This window comes from Sapajus apella, unplaced genomic scaffold, assembly GCF_009761245.1.
Source record: "Sapajus apella isolate SASKATOON/1434 unplaced genomic scaffold, GSC_monkey_1.0 scaffold47, whole genome shotgun sequence".
Taxonomy (NCBI): Eukaryota; Metazoa; Chordata; class Mammalia; order Primates; family Cebidae; genus Sapajus; species Sapajus apella.
Window position 1 is genome coordinate 16712413 of NW_022436987.1, and position 22823 is coordinate 16735235.

Here is a 22823-nt window from a genome sequence, read left to right on the forward strand (position 1 = left end):
TAATATTTTAAATAAAGTATTCCTTTGAAAATTTTAAAAATGAACTTTATGTGAAAAAGAACCAAATGTTCAAATCTAGATCTCCCAAAAAAACAAAAATTATTATTATAATCTCAGGTCACCATTCCCTCATCACTGTCTTATCCTCCTTATCTATATTTCTAGAAATTGTTTTTATCTATTGAAAAAGCAAAAATGTCACTCCAGTGAACAGAATATGACAAAATACACAAAGTGGAAAACAGTTTGGAGATGTTTCTATTCAGCGGTTCAAAACCAGAGCTGATTTTGCCTCAGTGATATTTGGCAATGCCTAGAGACATTTTTGGTTGTCACAATTGGGAAAGGGGTCGCAGTCAGCCATTTACTGGGTAGAGGCTGGGGATGCTGCTAAACATACCTCAGTGAGCAATGGCTCCGAATAACAAAGAATTATCCAGCTCTAAATGGCAAAATAGTTTGAGAAAACCTGATCTAATTCATTTCATTGAATGTATACAACAATGAGAAAATACTTAACACTACTGACTATATATTTAAAAATGGTTAAGATGGTAAATTTTATGTTGTTATTTTAAAAATAAATTATGGTATAAAGATAAAAAACATAGTGTCGAAAAGATTGCAACTCTTTTCCAACATTGAACAATTATTATATGACAAAAAGTAAGCAACAGAGACACAGTTAGTACATGGCAAAAAGGAAATTATATCTTTAAGAATTTAGCTGTTCATATTCTAGAAGCAGAGAAATGGTGGAGATGAGGCTCCAATTCCTTCATATGGACAATTTGTATGTCTTCCTTGGGCAAGTGCCTAGACACTTCCAAAACTGTGCAGATGCAAGTCTTTCCTGTGCATTTGTCAACCAGCCTGCCATACAGGCCACTGAAGTCTGTCAGGGTAGTTGTTTCTGATAAATTTATGAAAGCAAAGATTGTTTTTCCTCCATAGTTAATGAGAACCTAAAAAAAGGTGCAGATTTTTAAGTGTCTGCCAGATGTTGTTTAATAATATCATCACTCAGTCTTTGAGAAGACTGAATTCTATCTGCAGTCAGCCAGGTCATCACTTCTAAAATTTTATTGTTTCATTAATTTTCTTTATGTGGATGTAGACAAGACCAAAGTCTCAACTCCCACCTTGTTTTTTATAAGCACATTTTTCCTCAGGCCATTAGACACAGGCAGATAAAACTGAGTTGAAGCTATTTTGGGCCAGGGCATTATTTGAATTTTAATATTCTTGTGCTAAAGTCAAATTATACAGTCTCTGAATTAGAACTATTAATTTTGAATCATGTTGGATTTGCTTAGGAAGTATTGGGTCTGTGAGGTGAAGCAAATTGTATGAATATGTTACCTACAGAGAGGAGTCAATTTATGAGGTTTCTAATGAGAAAATAAACTAATTTTAAGAGGAAGTCTTAGTTACATCCAGGAAAATAATACTGAGCCCTAATACAAAAGTAAAGCCTGAAATAGAAGTAGCAATAAAGTGAGATATTGAAAGTTTCAAGAGCAAGGCAAAGTAAAGTTTAGATTTAAAATGATAGGTAATATTGAAAATTCTTTTGCTCTCTTGTTTAAATAATGCCTTTCTTATATCATTGAAGGGAAGAAAAACTTTCTAACAGGGCAGTACAAAGCTCAATAATTAGGAGTCAATTTTAGTTTGAGTGAAAACATTAAATGTCATAATTTGAGAAGGAGATGAGTTTTTTTTTTTTTCTCCCAACCCCAAAACAAGGGAGCTCAGTAGTGGAACAATACATCTGGCAATACATCTTAGAATCTACAAGGTAGCAGAGTTTGCCACGAGTGGCCACAGAATGGGGTTAGTGTGAGACAAGAGACACAGATTCTGGAGTTTATACTCTCACCAAGAGTGAAAAAGCATTCTTTTGTCTCTGCAAACTTGCCAGCATCTGTTGTTTCTTGACTTTTTAATAATTGCCATTCTGACTGTCAAGAGATGGTATCTCATTGTGGGTTTAAACTGCATTTCTCTAATAATTGGAGATGTTGAGATTTTTCTCATATGTTTATTGCCTACATAAATGTCTTCTTTTAAGAAATGTCTTCTTTTAAGAAATGTCTGCTCATGTCCTTTGCCTATTTTTTAATGGGGTAATTTGGTGTTGTGATTTTTTTTTTTAATCTGATTAAGTTCCTTGTAGATTGAATATTAGACCTTGTCAAATGGATAGATTACAAAAATTTTCTCCCATTCTGTAGGTTGTCTGTTCACTCCAAAGATAGTTTATTTTGCTGTGCAGAAGCCCTTTAGTTTAATTAAGTCTCACTTGTCAACTTTTGCTTTTATTGCAATTGTTTTTGGTGTTTTGGTCATGGAATTTTTGTTTATGCCTATGTCCTGAAAGGCATTGCCTAGATTTCCTTCTAGTGTTTTCATAGTTTTGGGTTTTGCATTAAGTCTTTAATCTATCTTGAGTTATTTTTTATATAAAGTGTAAGGAAGATGTCCAGTTTCAATTTTCTGCATATGGCTAGCCAGTTCTCCCACTGCCATTTATTATGTAGGAAATCTGTTCCCCTTTTCTTGTTCTTGTCAGGTTTGTTGAAGATCAGATGGTTGTAGTTGTGCAGGCTTATTTCTGAGTTGCCTATTCTGTTCCATTGGTCTATGTGTCTGTTTCTGTAATGGTATCATGCTGTTTTGGTTACTGTAGCCTTGTAGCATAGTTTGAAATCAGGTAGTGTGATGCCTACAGATTCATTCTTTTTGCTTAGAATTGTCTTGGCTATGTGAGCTCTTTTATGGTTCCATATGAATTGTAAAATAGGTTTTATTTTTTCTAATTCTGTGAAGAATGTCAATGGTGGCTTAATGGGAATAGCACTGAATATATAAATTACTTTGGGCAGTATGGCCACTTTCATGATATTGATTCTTCCTGTCATCAGTGTGAAATATTTTTCCATTTGTCTTCTCTGATTTCCATGAGCAGTGGTTTAAAGTTCTAGTTGAAGTGGTTCTTCACTTCCCTTGTTTTCTTTGTAGCAATTGCGAATGGGGGTTCAATCATGATTTACATCTTTGCATGCCTGTTGTTGGTGTATAGAAATGATACCAATTTTTGCACATTGATTTTGTATCCTGATAATTTCTTGAAGTTGCTTCTTACCTTAAGAATGTTTTGGGCTGAAACGACAGGGTTTTCTAGATATAGGATTATATTATCTGCAAACAAAGATAATTTGGCTTTTTCTCATTTTATCTGAATATTCTTTATTTCTTTTCCTTGTCTCATTGCCCTGGCCAGAACTTCAAATACTATGTTGAACAGGAGTGGGGAGAGAGTACATCTTTGCCTTGTGCCAGTTTTCAAGGAGAATGCTTCCAGCATTTATCCATTCAGTATGATATTGTTTATGAGTTTGTTATATATGGCTCTTATTACTTTGAGGTATGTTCTATCATTATCTAATTTATTGAGAGTTTTAACGTGAAGCGATGTTGAATTTTATCGAAGGCCTTTTCTGCATTGACTGAGATAATCATGTGTTTTTGTCTTTAGTTCTGTTTATGTGATGAATTACATTTACTAAATTGTGTATGTTGAACCAACCTTGCATCCTGGGGATGAAGGCAGCTTGACCTCAAGGATAAGCTTTTTGATGGGCTGCTGGATTCAGTTTGCTAGTATTTTATTAAGCATTTTTGCATGGATGTTCATCAGGGATATTGGCCTGAAGTTCCTTTTTTGTTGTATCTCCACCAGGCTTTGGTATGAGAATGATGCTGGCCTCATAAAATGCATTAGGAGAAGTCTCTCCTTTTCAACTGTTTGGAATAGTTTTAGTAGGAATGGTTTCAGCTCCGCTTTGTACCTCTGGTAGAATTCAGCTATAAATCTGTCTGGTGTGTTTTGGTTGGGAGGCTATTTATTATTGCTTCGATTTCAGAACTTGTTATTGGTCTATTCAGGGATTCAACTTCTTTTTGGTTCAGTCTTGGGAAAGTGTTTGCATCTAGGCATTTAACCATTTTTTCTAAATTTTCTAGTTTATTTGCATTAGTGGTGTTTATAGAATTTTCTGATGATTGTTTATATTTTTGTGGGGTCAGTGGTGATATCCCCCTCATCATTTCTGATTGTATGTGTTTGAGTCTTCCCTCTTTTCTTCTTCATTAGACTGACTATTGGTCACTCTACCTTATTAATTTTTTCAAAAATTCAGCTCCTAGATTTGTCGATAGTTTGAAGGATTTTTTGTGTCTCTTATCTTCTTCAGTTCCACTCTGATATGGGTATTTTGTGTCTTCTGCTAGCTTTGGGGTTTGTTTGTTCTTGTTTCTCTAATACTTTTAGTTGTGATGTCACATTGTCCATTTGAGATCTTTCTAGCTTTTGGATGTGGACATTTAGTGCTATAAATTTTCCTCTTAACACTACTTTAGCTGCATTTCAGAGATTCTGGTACATTGTACCTTTGCTTTCATTAGTTTCAAATAACTTATTGATTTCTGCCTTAATTTCATTATTTACCCATGAGTCATTCAGGAGAAGGTTGTTCATTTTCCACATAGTTGTGTGGTTTTAGGTGTGTTTCCTAATCTTCGGTTCTACTTTGATTGTGCTGTTACCTGAGAGACTGTTTTTTGTTGTTGTTGTTGTTTTTTTTTGCATTTGCTGAGGAGTCTTTTACTTCCAATTATGTAATCAATCTTAGAGTAAGTGCCATGTGGTGATGAGAAGGGTTATATTCTGCTGTTTTCGGGTGGAGAATTTTGTAGATATCTATCACGTCCACTTGATCCAGGGCTGATTTCAGGTTCTGAATATCTTTCTTAATTTTCTATCTTGATGATATGTCTCATATTGTCAGTGGGGTATTAAAGTCTGACTCTATTACTGTGGGAGTCAAAGTCTTTTTGTAAATATTTAATAACTTGCTTCATGAATCTGGGTGTTCCTGTATTGGATGCAAATATATTTAGAAGAGTTAACTCTTCTTGATGAGTTGCACCCTTTACAATTATGTAATCCCCTTTTTTGTAGTTTTTGATTTTTATTCATTTAGAGTCTGTCAGATTAATATCGTTATGTGCGAATTTGATCCTATAATCATGATACTCCTCGCTATTTTGCAGAATTGTTTATGTAGTTGCTTCATAGTGTCACTGGTCTGAGTACTTCAGTGTGTTTTTGTAAAATCTAGTAACAATTTTCCTTTCCGTAATTAGTGCTTCCTTCAGGAGCTCTTGAAAGGGAGGCCTGGTGGTGACAAATTCCCTCTGCATTTGCTTTTCTAGAAAGGATTTTATTTTTCCTTTGCTTATGAAGCTTAATTTGGTCAGATACTAAATTCTGGGTTGGAAATTCTTTTCTTCAAGAATATTGAATATTGGCTCCCAATATTTTCTGATTCATAGAATTTCCACTGAGATACCTCCTGTTAGTCTGATGGGCTTCCCTTTGCAAGTGACATGACCTTTCTCTCTGCCTGCCCTTAATATTTGTTCTTGCATTTCAACGTTGGATAATCTGATGATTATGTGTCTTGGGGTTGATCTTCTCATGGAGTATGTTACTGGGTTCTCTGGATTTCCTGAATTTGAATGCTGATCTGTCTTGCTAGATTGGGGAAGTGCTTCTGGATGATAACCTGAAGTTTGTTTTTCAGCACGGTTCCATTCTCCCTGCCTCTTTAAGGTAACCCAATCAGTCATACGTTCAGTCTTTTTATATAATCTCATACTTCTGGAAGGTTTTGTTTGTTTCTTTCATTCTTTTTTCTCTAATCTTGTTTCCCTGTTTTATTTTAGAAAGAAAGTCCTTAAGCTCTGAAATTCTTTCCTCCACTTGGTCTGTTTGGCTATTGATACTCATGATTGCATTGTGAAGTTTTCATTTTGTGTTTTTCAGCTCCAGCAGGCCATTTATACTCCTTTCTAAACTGGTGATTCTGTAATCTTTTATCATGATTCTTAGCTTCTTTGCATTGTGTTATAACATGTTCCTTTAGCTTAGTGAATTTTGCTATTACTCACATCCTGAAGCCTACTTCTGTCAATTTATCCATCTCAGCCTCCACCCAGTTCTGTGCCCTTGCTAGGGAGGTGTTGTGATCATTTGGAGAAGAGGCACTCTGGCTTTTTGAGTTTTCAGCAGGATTATTTCTCATCTCTGTGGGCTTATCTACCTTCAGTTATTAAGGTTTCTGACCTTTGAATGGGGTTTTTATGGGTTGATGTTGTTGTTACTTTCTGTTTGTTTTTCTTTTAACAGTGAGGCCCTTCTTCCATAGGGCTGCTACACTTTGCTGGGGGTCCATTCCAGACTCTAGTTGCCTCAGACCTTCTCACATCTGGAGTTCTCACCAGCGAAGGCTGTAAAACAGCAAGTATGGCAGACTGCTCCTTTCTTGGGAACTCCATTCCAGGGGTACACTGATGCCAGTCCAAATGCTCCTGTAGGAGGTGTCTGGAGATCTCTATTGGGAGGTCTCATCCCATGAGGAGAAACAGGATCAAGGAACCACTTAAAAAAGCAGTCTGGCTGCCCCTTGCCAGAGTGAATGTGCTGCACTGGCAGGAACCCTCCTCATCCAAATTGTCCAGACTTTTGAGAGCTAGTAGGCTAGAAAGACTGCCAGCTGATCTGCAGATATGGTGACCACCCTCACCCTGGTGGCTCTGTCTCAAGGAGAGATCAGCCTTCTGTCTTTTAAACCTGAGCTGGAGTTGCTGAAATTCCCACAGGGAGGACCTGCCTAGTGAGGAAGGATGGATCAGGGTCCCACTTAAAGAAGCAGTCTGGCCACAATCTGTCACAACAGCTGTGCTGTGCTGTGAGAAATTCCTCCCTGTCTGGACCACCCAGACTCCCCAGAGCTGGCAGGTCAATATGATCAACTGAAGCTGCAGAGATGGAAACCATTCCTCCCTCAAGGTACTCAGTTATGTCAGGCAGTCTCCAGCCTGCTGCTGGAGTGAGGGAAGAGGGCAAAAGACTACAACGTTTCAAATTTTCAACCTGATTTGATCTTTCTTTTTAATTATTTTTAAATGTAGGTGTAATTTATGTATAGTCTATTACAAAATTTGCTCCCTGTACTGCTCTGTATACTGTTCTATGAATTTGTATCTATGTATGCACCATGTGATCATTACCTATTCTATCTCCCAGAAACTTCCTTTTTGCCCATCAAAGTCAATAAGACCCCCTTTTCAGCCAGCTAGAGGGAGTCACTATTCTAATTTCTCCATAAATAATTTTCCTATTCTTTAAACTAAAATTTAAAAAATATATAGCTAAATACTCTTCTGTGTTTGACTTATTTTGTTCAAAATAATGTTTTTATTTATCCATATTGTGTTTTCTTTTTTTCTTTTGTATTACTATGTAGTATTTCACTGTAGGAATATATCACTGTTTATCCATTCTCTTGTTTATAAGCATTTAGCTTTTCATTTTAAGGCTATTACAATTAAAGCTATTATAAACATTTTATACAAATCTTTTAGTGAACATGTGAACTTTTTAACCTAAGAGAATGACAGGATCATAGGGCAGGTACATATTTAGTTTATGAGAAACTTTGTGAAAGTTTTTCAAATGTTGGACTTTACTTTTAAGAGCAATAAATACAAGTTTGTTGCTCTACACTTTTACTAATATTCAATATCATTAGTTTTTCTTTTTGTGTGTTTCCTTTTAATTTTTAGCCATTATGATGGAAGAGCAGTTATAATTTACACTTCTCTTCTGAGTAATATTATTCAGCAGTTTTTTCATATCCTTATTATTCATTTGAATACCCTCTTTGAAGTATCTGTTTAAGTCTGCTGTGGAGTACAGACGTGATATTTCTTCCTTGTTGATCTGTAAGACTTCTGTGTATTTTCAGTCTATGAGTCACTTGTCAAATGCAGGTATTGTGAATTAAATTATAAATATCTTTACCCAGTCTATAGTTTTCCTTTTCTCTTACTTAATGGTACTTTTTGATGACCAGTAGTTTTTAATTTGATAACATTCAAGCTATCATTTCTTTTTTTTTTTTTTTGATGCTGTTAAATAAAATTTATAGCAGGTTATTAGTTCAGACTGAGCCCCTGCACTAGATCCAACAGACCAAATAAACCAACCTGGAGTTACTCATGCTACAGTACCACACCACCAAGCCAAAACTAATTTATCTGACCTTCCAAGAAATCCAGCAAGTTAGAGATAATAGCCAAATCTCCGAACAGATCAGTGTTAGCCGGCATAATAAGGAAGTTCTCTCTACTTTAACCTTTACCAGGAAAATAACTTTAAAATGACCAATCTACTTTTTGTTCTGTTTCTGCTTGCTTAAGCTCTTTTCTGCCCATAAAACCAATATCTCCTGCTCAGCTCATTGAAACACTCATTCTGTATTCTACTTTTTAGAATGAGTCATTACTCAGTGCTAGAATTACAAATAAAATCCAATAATATCTTTAAACTAAATTTGTTATAATTTTGTCTTTTGACTTTGCTTGATATCTTCACCCATGCTAAGGTCACAAAGATATCCTCCTATGTTTTCCTTCCACTCTCCCATTTATATCTATGACCTATCTTAAATAAATTTTTGTATATGATATGAATAGATGTCAAAGTTCATTTTTCCCCCAAAGGGACATCTAGTAGTTTCAATGCTATTTAATAAGAAGACTCTTCTTTCCTCCATTGAACTCCATTAATGTCTTTGTCAAAATAATTATTTATTTTTTAAACCAAAAGAGAGAAGTAAAAGAGCTTTGTTAAACAGTCATTATACAATTCAGCACAAAATGTCCTTCATGGAGAGCAGGAAGAATTTGAGATTAACTTAGGATTCTAAGCAAGCTGGACCTCACATTAGCTTTTGCAATCAAAAGCAACTTCATTGATCTCTTCTTCATTTCTTTTCTCTCTGTTTCTCATTCACAAGATCTATAAGGAACATTCAAATTGCTATTTTAATTGTATGGATTCCTTGATCAAAACAGTTATTTTCCAATATACCTAATTACCTGATTTCTAAATATCCATGACCTGAAAATCTCTTCTATTTATTCCTTGGATGATATGAGCCTTTAGCTATAACAGGGTGTGCTTGGAAAAGTTCTTATTAAGGAAAGTGGAGACAACTCTTTCCCCTAAACTGCCACTGTGGGTGACCTTGGGCACGAAGCTTTTCAGTCCTTCTTCTTAACATCCTCATCCATCACATGATGATGTTAGAGGTTTTATCTAAAAAACCCTCTGGCCCCAACATTCTAGGATGCAATGAGAGAATGGATGTTTTGCCTTGATTAACTGCCTCTGCTTCATCATCCATTAGTATGCTTGATAGGAGGAAAAAGAGTGACGGGCTTTTTTTTTCCCACTCCTTTTATTAAACTACCCAATCCAATTAACTCCAATTAAAAGTTGTAGTTTTAATTAGTTTGTCTGATGGGTTTTTTAAAAAACCTCATAAATGTAAATCTTTGCCCTTCCCCTTTTAGACTTGGCAGCTGTCATGCTCCTTCTAAATTGAGCTCTTCTCACCCTTTTGTGCTGCCTCTGATTCATTATTCTTTGTTCTTGTTTATTGATTATGTCTTTTTTTCTCCTTCTCCTGATAGTGATAATACCTTGCTTAAACAAAATTTTAGAAGGAGAGTCATGAAGATTTTGAATTACCTAGAAACGATTTCATTCATGAAAGTTAAGTGTTGTTAAAGGACTTCTAGCCAGTTGAAATATGTCAGCATCCCAGACACATGTTTTTAACAATTTTCAGACAGTATACCATATATCACCCACTCATGACCTACTGAAGCTGACACCTAAATCACAATGTTTTCAAGGAGAACAAGGAAAATCCCTCATACCCCAATATACTTCCCACAACTGCACATGTTCACTGACGCTTGGTTTTGCAAGAGTTATGTTTAATTATTTTTATTTTATTATACTGTTGTACATCAAAATCAATTTAATAGGAATCTAATATTCATGAGGACAAAATTTTTGCCTCTTTTTAAAATTTCCAACACCTCGAATGATGCTAGAAAATAATGGATAATAAATACTTATTGAATGAATGAGTTTATAAGTTTAAAACTAAACCAGTCAAATAAATTTCTTTAATTGTATATTATTTAAAATGTTAATATGTTATTTTACTTCAAAACTATTCTCCTCTATTACTGAAGCTTTATTATTAAAACAACATATTGAGCATAAACTATGCATCAACTGTTACACTAAGTTTTAATGGGCATTTCATTACTACTCAAAACAAGTTTATGAGAGAATTGCTATTATTATTTAAGTTTTTAAATATTTAAATTCAGGACTAGAAAATAATAAATAACTCACTAAGTTATTAGAATTAGTAAGCAATAGAATCAGAATTATAGCTCAATTGCAAACAATCCCATAGAAAAATTTAGACATTGAGAAAAAATTTAAAAATCACCATAACACAATGATAATACTATCATTGTTCTGTCTTTGTTCACATAAATTTTTGGTTTCAAATAATGGTATCAGATTATATGTTTAAAAAGTATGTCCAAATTGTTACACCAAGTGGCATCTTGTTGTTATAACTAGCATCTTAATGATTGCATATATCATTAATTCGTTATCTTTCACAGCCCCATGAAATGAACTAACTTGGTGAATAATCCCTACTCTTGTCAGGCTAAACTTACTCTCAAATAAAAATCAATAATATCAACATGCCATAAGGTAATATTATATTTGTTCTTCCTATTTCTGATAGTGATAACTAAATATACTGAAGGTTTATCAAGAGCCAGGTATTGTACTAAGCACAATTAAATGAAATACTATCCTACTGAAGGAAAGAAATGGAACTGAATGCCAAATTTTGCTTTGCACTCTAACACCAACGCTGCCACAGTTAAACCCAGCACTGCACAGACCTCCACAAGCCGTGATTCTAGGCTTATACCTGTAGACGGAGCCTTGAGATATGCCCCAAAACTAGGCAGGAACCCATAGGACCTTTGAGGTATATTTGGTTCTCATCTGCATTACTGCCAACTGATTGCAGTGACCTTGGGCTCCAGAAAGTGTTCAGTGGCAAGTAGGCCTAAATGACCTTGGACTTAAAAACTTTGGGCATGTCACAGCTTCATGCCAGCCTTGGGAGCCATACGATTGCAGCTTAGCACCATGTCAGTTGCAGCAGCCCTGGGCTTAAGAAATGCATTATACAGCCTCTGAATCTTTGGATAGGGTTGCTGTTTAAAAAAAACATATTCCTAGACAAACCCATTTGTGAAAACTGGAATAATGAGTGTCTATTTCCTCAAATATGCATATTACACATGGCCAGAAATAAATAATCAGAAAAATATGACATGAACAAACAAAACAAAATGGCAGTAACTGACCCTAACAAAATGGAGATACATAAGTGGCCTAACTAAAAATTCAAAGTAATTGTTTTAAGAGAACTCAGCAAACATTAAGAAAATACAGAGAAACAATTCAATGAAATGAAGAAAATAATAAGGGAGCCAAATGAGAAATTTAAAGCTGATATTGATATGATTTTAAAAACCAAACAAACAGAAATCCTGGAGGTGAAAAATATAATAATTAAAGGAAAAGTGCAAGCAGAAGCATCAACAGCAGAATTGATGTGGAAGAAAAAATAATCTGTGAACTTGAAGACAAATTATTTTGTAAAATATAGCCTGAGGAGAAAAAAGAAAATAGAATGTAAAGTTTGATTGTTAATATTGTCAACTTGATTAGATTGAAGGATGCAAAGTATTGTTCCTAGATGTGTCTGTGAGGGTGTTGTCAAAGGGGATTAACATTTCATTCAGTGAACTGGGAGAGGCAGACCCACCCTCAATCAGGGTGGGCAACATGTAATCAGCTGCCAGCCTGACTAGAATAAAGCAGGCAGAAGAAAGTGGAATGAAGAGACTTGCTGAGTCTCCTGGCCTTCGTCTTTCTTCTGTGTTGGATGCTTCCTGCCCTCAAACATCAGACTTCAAGTTATTCAGCTTTTGGGCTCTTGAACTTACACCAATGATTGGCCAGGGGCCCTTGGGCCTTTGGCCACAAACTGAAGGCTGCACTGTTGACTTCCCTACTTTTGAGAATTTGGGACTGGGACTGGCTTCCTTGCTCCTCAGCTTACAGATGATCTGTTATGGGACTTTACCTGGTTATCATGTGAATCAATACTCCTTAATAAATTCCCCTTTATATACACGTCCATCCTATTAGTTCTGTCCCTCTAGAGAACCCTGACTAATACATAATGAAATAAAGAAAGCTTACAAGAGACATGAAGCAACATCAAAAAGCAAAATTTTCAGGCACTTGAATTCCAGAGGTAAAATAAAGAGATAGAGAGTACATATAAAGAAATCATTGCAGAAAACTTTACAAATGTAGAAAGATGCTAATATCTAGGTACAGGAAGGTCAGAGTTCTCCAATCAGATTTAATTCAAATCAGACTATCCCATGACATATTATAATCAAACTGTCAAAACCAAAGACAAAAACAAGATTCTGAAGGCAGCAGGAGAAAATAAGCAGATAATATATAATAGAGTTTCATTACCAAAGAAAATAACAGACACAAAGAAAAGAAAAAAGAATCTAAAACAACTAGAAAATAATTAATATTTTGAATTGTTGATGTCACAGTCTACATCTTTTTATATTAAACATCCCTCAATAAGTTACTATAGCTGTTGTTATTTTTAATAGTTTTGTCTTTAAATCTTTATACTAAATATAGTATATAGATATTTTCTGTAAACTTCATAATAACCTCGAAGGGAAATCTATAGTAGATACACAAAACATAAAAACAAAGAATGAAAATATAACACCAAAGAAAGTAACATTACCACAAAGAAAGCCCGACACAAAGAAAAGAAAAAAGAATTTAATACAGCTAGAAAATAATTAACAAAATGATAGTAGTAGGTCTTTAACTATCAAGTTATTTTTAATGTAAATGGATTAATTTCTCCAATCAAAAGACAAAGATTGACTAAATGAATAATAAAATAAGAACCAACTGTAAGTGGCCTATGAGAGACTCACTTCAAGGTAAAAACACACATAAACTGAATGTGTAAGGACAAAAACAGATATTCTGTGCAAATGGAAATCAAAAGAGAGAAAGAGTAGCTGTGCTTACATCATATAAATGGACTTTAAGTCAAAAAATTAAAAATAAAGAAGGTGACTATATAATGATAAGGGGTTAATACAGCAGGAAAATATAACAAACCTAAATATATGTCCAACCAACACCTAAATATGTAAAGCAAATAATAATTGATCTGAAGGAAGAGACAGGCTTCAATACAATAAGAGTAGGGAACGTCAACACCTCACTTTCAGCAATAGACATTGGTGGACACCTACCTTTCATTAGACAGAAAATTAATAAGGAAACAATGGACTCAAACTACACTCTAGACAAAATGGATATAACAGATACATACAGAACATTCTGTTCAACAGCTTCAGAATAGACATTTTTCTCAATGATCCATGGAATGTTCTCTAGGATAAATCAGATATTAGATCACAAAACAAGTGCTAACAAATTTAACAAAACTGAAATCTCTCAAGTATTGTGTATTAGGCATTGTTATAAAGAAATACCTAAGCCTGGGTAATTTATATGGAAAATAAGTTTAATTGGCTCATGGTTCTGCAGGCTCTACAAGCATGGCATTGATATTGTTCAGCTTCCAGAGAGGCCTAAGGGAGCTTTTACTCATGATGGAAGGAAAAGCAGGAGCAGGCAATTCACTTGGTGAAAGCAAGAGCAAGTGAAAGAAAGTGTGGTGGGGGTTTGCAGGGAGAGGTGGATACACTTTTAAATAACCAGATCTTGTGAGAACTCACTCACTGCCATAAAGACAGAACCAAGTCATTACGGATCAGCCTCCATGACACAAACACCTCCCACCAGGCTTCCCACTAGGCATTGGAGATTAAAATTCAACATGAGATTTGGATAAAGACAAATATCCAAATATATCATTCTGCCCCCAGCTCTTCCCAAATCCCATGTCCTTCTCACATTGTAAAATACAATCACACATTCCCAATAGTCCCCCATAGTCTTAACTCATTCTGTCATTAACTCAAATGTCTAAAGTCCAGAGCCTTGCCTGAGACAAGAGACACCCCTTCTACCTATAAGCCTATAAAATCAGAAACAAGTTATTTATTTCCAAGATACAGTGGGGGTATAAGTATTGGGTATACATTGCTGTCCTAAAGGAAAAAATGGCCAAAATAAAAGGACTACAGGCTCCATGCAAGTTTGAAATCCAGCTGGGAGGTTATTAAATCTTATAGCAACAAAATTTTGACTATATGTTACACATTCATGGCACACTGCTGAAAGAGGTGGGCCCCCAAAGCCTTGGGCAGCTCTGCCCCTGTGGCTTTGCAGTATTCATCACACAGGATGGCCCTTAGGGATTTTAGCTGAATGTCTGCAGCTTTTCCAGAATGCAAGCTGCTGGTGGGTCTAGTCTACCATTCTAGTGTCTGGAGGATGGTGGCCCTCTCCTCTCAGCTCTACTAGTATTACATTGGGTACTCAATGTGGGGGCTCCAAACCCATGTTTCCTCTTGGCACTGCATTAGTAGGGGTTCTCTGTGAGGGCTCTGTCCCTGCAGCAGGCTTCTTCCTGGGCACCCAAACTTTCTCATACATGTTCTGAAATCTAGGTGGAGGTTGCCAAGCATTCTTCACTCTCATTCTGTGCTCTTATAGGCTTAACATCATGTTGAAGATGCCAAGGCTCACAGCTTGCATTATCCAAAGTGGAAGCAAAACCTGTACCTGAGCCTCTGTAACCAATGGCTGGAGCTGGAGAGGCTGGAATGTAGGGTGCAGTGCCTTGAGGCTGCACATGGCAGCAGGAACTTGGGCCTGTTTCATGAAGCTATTATTTCCTCCTAAGCCTCTGGTCCTGTGACTGGAGCAGCTGCTGTGAAGTTCTCTCAAATGCCTTCAAGGCCTTTTCCCCCATTGTATTGGATAATAGCACTTTACTCCTGTTTATTTATGCAAATACCTCTAGCAAGTGGTTACTTCATAACCTGCTTGTATTTCTCTCCTAAAAATGTTTTCTCTCTTTGCCACATGGATAACCTGCAAATTTTCCAAACTTTTACACTCTGGTTTTCTTTAAATATAAATTTTAATTTATTTGCTCCTACATCTGAGATAAGCCGCTGCCATTTCTTTGCTCTTACATCTGACATAGGCCTCTATCAGCACCCAGGCTACTTCATGAACACTAATTGCTTAGAAATTTCTTCCATCACGTAACCTAAGTCATCACTTTGAATTAAAATCTTCTGCAATACTTAGGACATGAACAGAGTGCAGCCAATTTCTTTACTAAAGCATAACATGCCATGACCTTTACTCTAGTTCCCAATAAATTTCTCATTTTCATTGGAGACCTCTTCAGACTAGACTTCACTGTCCTTATCACCATCAGCATTTTATTTACAACCATTTGTCCAGTTTCTAAGAACTTCCAAGTTACCCAGTTCCAAAGCTGCTTCCACATTTTCAGATATCTTTATAACAATACCCCACTCCCAGAACAAATTTTCTGTATTAGGCCATTCTTGCCTTGCTATAAATAGGCACCTGAAGGGGTTGGCCAAGATGGCTGAGAAGAAGCAGCTACAGTGGATCACTCTCATACAGAGAAATATAAGGGAAAGTAAATGCAGCATCTTCAATGGAAATATCCAAGTATGCACAATGGGACTCATCAAGGCAACAGCTTTACTAGAGAATGGATAAAATCAAAGCAGGACAACCACCCACCCAAAAGTGACACAGAGCCAAGGGAGCCTCCCCAGCCCAGGAAAGCAGTGAGTGAATGAACAACTTTGGGGACCCACATTTCTTCCATGGATCTTTGCAATCCTGAGGACACCTCAAGAACCCACTTTACCAGGGCCTTCAGTCTGACACACAAACTTATGTGGAGTCTCAGCAATGCAGCCACTCACGCACATGCAGAGGCCCAGGAATCTTGGATACCTGAGCTTCCCAGGAAAAGTTACTGCAGCCCCAGCAAAGCTGGAAGTTAGACCCTCATACACACCCTTAGGAAAGGGACTTAATTCAGTAGGCTAAGCAGCAACAAGTGAAAGCCCTGCTTCTATGGAACTCACAGGATAATACTCACTAAGGATGGAGTTCAGCAAGCCATTTGTAGAAGCATTGCACATCCTTGACATGGAGCTCCCAAGGGGAAAGGAAAGCCACCATTTTTGCTGCTTCACAGCCTTACTTATTGTTTCTTAAGCTCTAGGAAGTATGAGGCAACTACAGACTAGAACAGTCATCCAGCACAATTCAGTAGCTCTGTGGCAAAGTGGCCAGACTGCTCTTCCATGCAGATCCTGGATCTCATTTCTCTTCTTTGATTGGAATCTCCTAACCAGAGTCTTGGGTCACCCTTGTCAGTGTTTTCCCGCCAAGAGTGGATACAAAGGTCCCTGGGACGGAGCTCCAAGAAAGTGGGGTAGGCTGCCATCTTTACTGTTTCATAACCTTAACATTTGTTGCTTTCTGGATTTTGAGAGCCAGAGGCAACTGGAGGCCTGAATGGACCCCCAGCACAGCACAGCTGCTCTACAATAAAGTGACAAGGCTACATTTTTTTTTTTTTTAATTGCAAGTCCCTATTCCTTTCCCTTTTCACTGAGGAGTTCTTCCCGACCAGAAACTCCAGCTACCCTGCTGGCGTTTTCTAGATGGCAGCAGTTTCAAATCTCCCTGAGATCAACTAGAGCTGCAGTCTTAAAAGAAACCTTAAAGGGAGGACTAAATATGGAAAGGAAAGACCATTACCAGCCACTAAAAATACACACTAAGTAAATGGACCAGCAACATCACAAAGCAACCACACAAACATGACAGCATAATTACCAGCTAATAACACAATTACAGGATCAAATCCACACATATCAGTACTAACCTTGAATTTAAATAAGTAAAGTAACCCATACAAAAGGCACAGAGTAAAATGCTGGATAAAGAACCAAGAGCCAATGGCATGCTGTCTTCAAGAGATCCATCTCACATGCAATGATACACATAGGCTCAAAATAAAGGGATAGAGAAAAATCTGCCAAGCAAATGGAAATTAAAAAAGAATGAGAGGTTGCTATCCTAACTTCAGACTTTAAAACAACAAAGATTTTTAAAAAGGGCATTACATTATAGTAAAAGGTTCAATTTAACAGGAAGAACTGTCCTAAATATATATGTACCAGACACAGGAGCACTTAGATTCATAAAATAACTTTTTGTATACCTACAAAGGGACTTAGACTCCCACACAATACATTCGTGGCATGAGAGATAGAGAGAGAAGGGAGAAGTGCTGCAAACTGTTAAACAACCAGATCTCATGAGAACTCACTCACTGTCATGAAAACAAGGGAGAAATCCGCCTCCATGATCGAATCACCTCCGACATGTCCCTCCCCCAACATTGGGAATTACAATTTGACATGAGATTTCAGTGGGGACACGAAGCCAAACCATATCTGTATACGAAGATAGTTGAACATACAAAAATAACTAAATGTGATACATAACAAATGATACAAACCATATGTTCATTTAAATAGATGCAAGGAAAGCATTTGATAAAATTCAAAATTACTTTATGATAAAAAGGTTCAACAAACTAGTTACAGGAGGAATGTACCTCAACACAATAAAGGCTTTAGATGACAAACCCATAGCTATCAGCATACTAAATGGCAGAAAACTGAAAAGCGTTCTTCTGATATTCAGAACAAGACAAGGATGCCCACTCTTACCACCTCTATTCAGCATAGCACTGAAAGTCCTAGTCAGAGTAATTAGGCAAGAAAATGAAATGTAGGGCATTCACATTGGAATGAAAAGAAATGAAATTGTCCCTGTTTGCAGATGACACGATCTTATATATAGAAAACCAAAAACACTCTACCAAAAACCTATTAGAATTAAGAAATTCTATAAAGCTGCAGGAGACAATATCAATTTAAAAAATTAGGAGTGTTCATATAAATGAACAGTGAACTATCTGAGAAAGAAATTAAGAACACAATAACATTTAGAAAAGATTTCTTAAAAGATAATATTCTTAGAAATAAATTTAACCAAGGAAGTGAAAGATCTCTACATTGAAAACTATAAAATTCTAATACAAGAAATTAAAGAAGTCACAAGTAAATGGAAAGATATTCTAGGTTTATAGGTTGGAAAAATTAACATTGTTAAAATTCCAGAATATCCAAAGAGATTTACAGATTTAATGCAATTTCTATTAAAATATCAGAGATATTCTTTCCAGAAATTGCAAAGCAATCTTAAAATTTTTGTGGAACCACAAAAGACCCAGAATAGCCAAAGCAATATCGAGCAAAAAGAATAAAGCTGGAGGAATAGCAGTACCTGGCTTCAAAATAAATTACAAAGATATGATAATACAAAGAACATGATACTGGCATAAAAACAATGGAACACTACAAGGAGCCCAGAAAAAAATACATTTACAGCCAACTTATTCTCTTTATAAATTGTTATTACAGATTCATGGGATACATGTGCAGGTTTGTTACCGGATATATTGCATAATAGTGAGGTTTAGGTTTCTAGTGTACCTATTACCCAGATAATGAACATTGTACCCAATAGGTAATTGTTCAACCCTCACACTCCATACTCTTCCCCCATGGGATTCTCCAGTGTCTATCATTTCAATTTTTATGTTCATGTGTATCCATTGTTTAGCTTCCACTTGTTAATGACAATATGTAATATTTGATTTTCTCTTCCTGTTTATTTTGCACAATGGCCTCCAGCTCCATCCATGTTGCTGCAAAAGAATATCGTTATTTTTATGGCTGTGTATTTTATATATATATATATATCACATTTTCTTTATCAGTAATGTGTTGATGGGCATTTAGTTTAATTTCATGGCTTTGCTACTGTGACTAATGCTATGATAAACATATGAGTGCAGGTGTCTTTTTTATATAATGATTTCTTTTCCTTTTGGTAGACACCCAGTGGTGAGATTTTTAGGTTAAATGGTAGCTATATCTTTAGTTCTTTGGGGAATTTCCATACTATTTTCCATAGATGTTGTGGTAATTTACATTCCTACAAACAGTGTATAAGCATTCCTTTTTCTCTGCATCTGCATGAACATTTGTTATTTTTGACCTTTTAATAACAGCTATTCTGACTGGTGAAAGATGCTATTTATTATGGTTTTGATTTGATTTCTCTGATGGCTAGTGATGTTAAACATTTTCTCATGTGTTTGCCTGACCACTTGAATGTCTTCTTTTGAGAATAATCTCTTCATGTCCTTTTTTGACTTTTTATTGTTTTTTTTTTATTTTTGAGTTCCTTGTAAATTTGACAAAGAATATTAGTCCTTTGTTGAATGCATAGTTTGCAAACATTTTCTGCTATTCTAAAAGTTGTCCATTTATTCTGTTGATTATTTATTTTTATAGCCAACTAATTTTTGACAAAGGTGTCGAGAAAACGCAATGAAGACAAGACAGTTTCTTTAATTGTGTTGGGAAAACTAAATATATAAATCCAGAAAAATGAAATTAGACTCTTATCTCACACCATATTCAAAAGTCAACTCAAAATAAATTAAAAACATAAATATAAAACCTGATATTATGAAACTAGGAGAAAACATAGGGGAAATATTTTATAACATTGATCAGGGTAATGATTTTTTTGGATATGACCTCAAAAGTACAGGCAACAAAGGCAAAAATAGAAACAGGGAATCACATCAAATTTAAAAACTTCTGCATAGAAAATGCAACAATCAGCAGAGTAAATAGAAAACCTAAAGGATGAGAGAAAATATTTGCAAACTATACATCTGATAATGTGTTAATACGCACAAAATACAAGGAACTGACGCAACTCAGTAGTAAGAAATTTATATCCAATTTAAAAATGGACAAACAACCTGAATAAACATTTCTCAAAAAGGGACATACAGATGGCTAAGGGGTATATTAAAATATGTTTAAAATTACTAATCATTAGAGAAATGCACATTAGAACCATTAAAAGATATCACCTCACTCCTGTTAGCATAGCTATCATCAAAAAGACAAAAGACAAAGGAACCCTTGCACACTGCTGATGGTAATGTTAATACATTCATTATGGAAGACAGTTGGAGATTACTCAAAAAACTACAAATAGAACTGCCATATGATCTAGCAATTCCGTTACTGAGGATTGAAGAGATGTTGGTAAACAGATACAAAATTAGAAAGTAGGAATAAGTTCAAGGTATCTATTATACAGCAAGGTGACCATCTTTAATGATTATGTATTCTGGAAAGATGCTAAAAGAACTTCCCGTCTGAAATATTTTATTCCTCAGTAAGACACTTCAACACTGAACTCAAACCTTTAATTTTTCTCTTACAATTTCTTATACTTGGTTTCCTTTTAAATTCCTCTCCTCTAGGAGCCTTCCCAGACATCTACTGTGCCATCAGTATTGTTAAGCACCTTCCTGTGTTATTCCATAGTCTTGGAGTTAATCCTTAATGTATTATTTATAACAGAGCACTATAGTGTTTATTTGCCACTCTAGTGTTTATTTTCCAAAGGGCATTAGTCTTATGTCCTTATGTTTAGGGACTCAATGGATTTTTCTTTGATAAATTAATGAGCTTGCCATACCCTGTCTAATCTGGCTTTCTTACAATCAGAATTATTCAGTGGCAAAAGCGCTGGTGGCCATGGGATGTGGTAATGATAAGATGCCTCAAAGAAATGTAACCCGTTACCTAAAGTCTTATATTTTCATATTTTCCTGCCCTAAGTTAATGTTTTCACCCCCAAAAACTCCTCATGAATATTAATATAGTGATTATTAACATAATGATCTTTTCTATTCTTGGGTACACTTTAAATTCTAGAATTTTCATCCCTAACACAGATTACATTTATTTAGGATATTCCACCCACTATTTTCTTGGTCTGCTTTCAGTAGTCCATCATTACTGGGTAGAACATTTCACGATATTACTTCCTTCGCTTAACAGAGATCTTTCATGTTTCTATAAATGAGCCATTTCCATCTTATGCTACTCTTTTTGCTTTATTCACAGCAAGGGGTACTCACCTATATAAAATCTCTCAAAGCCTTCCACTTAACATTCCATCTGCTATATGTCAAAGTAATAATATGTATTCTCTGTTGCTTCTAAAGCAAATTTTATGCATCATTTAAATTTCATGGCTGGCTCAATACTGAAGGGTTTGATTGACATCAGTGCACTACACCTGACTTGTTACAAACCACATTCCTAAAAGGACTTTTCACATCAGTATGCCTCTGACCATCAATGAAAATGATTTTATTATGGCCGTGTGCAACCCAGATCTTCACACCTTCCTTAAACAAAACTTTTGGCAAAATAACCACATGTGGCCTCAGAATAGGAGTTCTTGATTCTGCACCTCAAAAAAATGCAGAATAGCAGCACCATTACTACCAATGTTCCCATTATGCTAGCATTATTTTATCAGTGGCTAAATTTATTTTTGGAAAAGAAGGTGATCTTATTGAAGAAAGTGAGCATGCAAAACAAACATTGTCTGAAAGTTTCTAGCATGATCATTCTGGTCCTGTCTTATGTCCTTGTTGTATGTCGAAATGGGCTGCATTGATCCCCTTTTTCTTTAAGGGAAATGGAGAAGTGAAGCATCAAGATTTAGCTAATATGCTAGGAAGAGATGTCTGAAAATTTGTATGGAATTTATGTTCCTTCATTTTAAAAAGCCCCAATCATCTTTGTTACTCAATGTGTGTGTGTGTGTGTGTGTGTGCATGTATGTGTGTGTGTATGTGTGTGTGTGTGTGTGTGTGTGTGTGTGTGTGTGTATGGATGCTTAGTGGTTCCTTTATTTATTTTTAATAAGAATCAAATTTCATATTTTTTCTTAAGAAAAAAAAAAAGTGACCAAAGTCATCCAGTGCCTTAGTCCCTAAATCCTAGCCAGAGTAGCAGATTCATTTTTTTAATTCAAACTTTACTATCCTTCAGCAACTACAATTCTTAACCTATAATTAACCTTGCTTCAACATTAATTAACCATGACAGAAAAAGTATAGCAGGAATAGTAAGAGTGAAGGGTGGAAGATATTACACATTTTCTGTGATGAAAACAGAGAAGGTTTTATAAAAGTTAAGTTCAACTGAAGAGATGTGATGAGAAAGATATAACAAAAATGGTAAAAATGGTAACCAGAGAAAGAAGATGAACCTCTGCTGTATTTCCGTAACACATTTCCAAACCTCTATTCCTATCCTTAGTATACTGAATGGTAAATATTGTTCACTGGCTTGATAAATGATGAATCAACAAATAATATCTCATGGTTTGTAATGAGAATGGAAAGTTTCATAATGGCTCTAGGAATGAAACTCAGTGCTCATGAATTTCTAAGAAGTCAGATACAGAAAGTGCCATGAAAAAGACACAGAAGACAGAATGAACTTAGCACAGTAGTGGGACACTTAGATTAGTCCAGGCACAGAGATAAGGAAGATCTTAGAATCTGTCATCTCCAGCCAATTTAATCACAGGGGAACAGTTTTCTTTCTAATGAGAAAGAGTAACTTGCAATTATTATTTTTTCTATTTTTACGCCCTAATACTTGTAGCAAAAGAGTCAAGTCTTTAGGCTCTTGGTGACTGCTAATGTGGAGGTTACAAAGCAATGTGA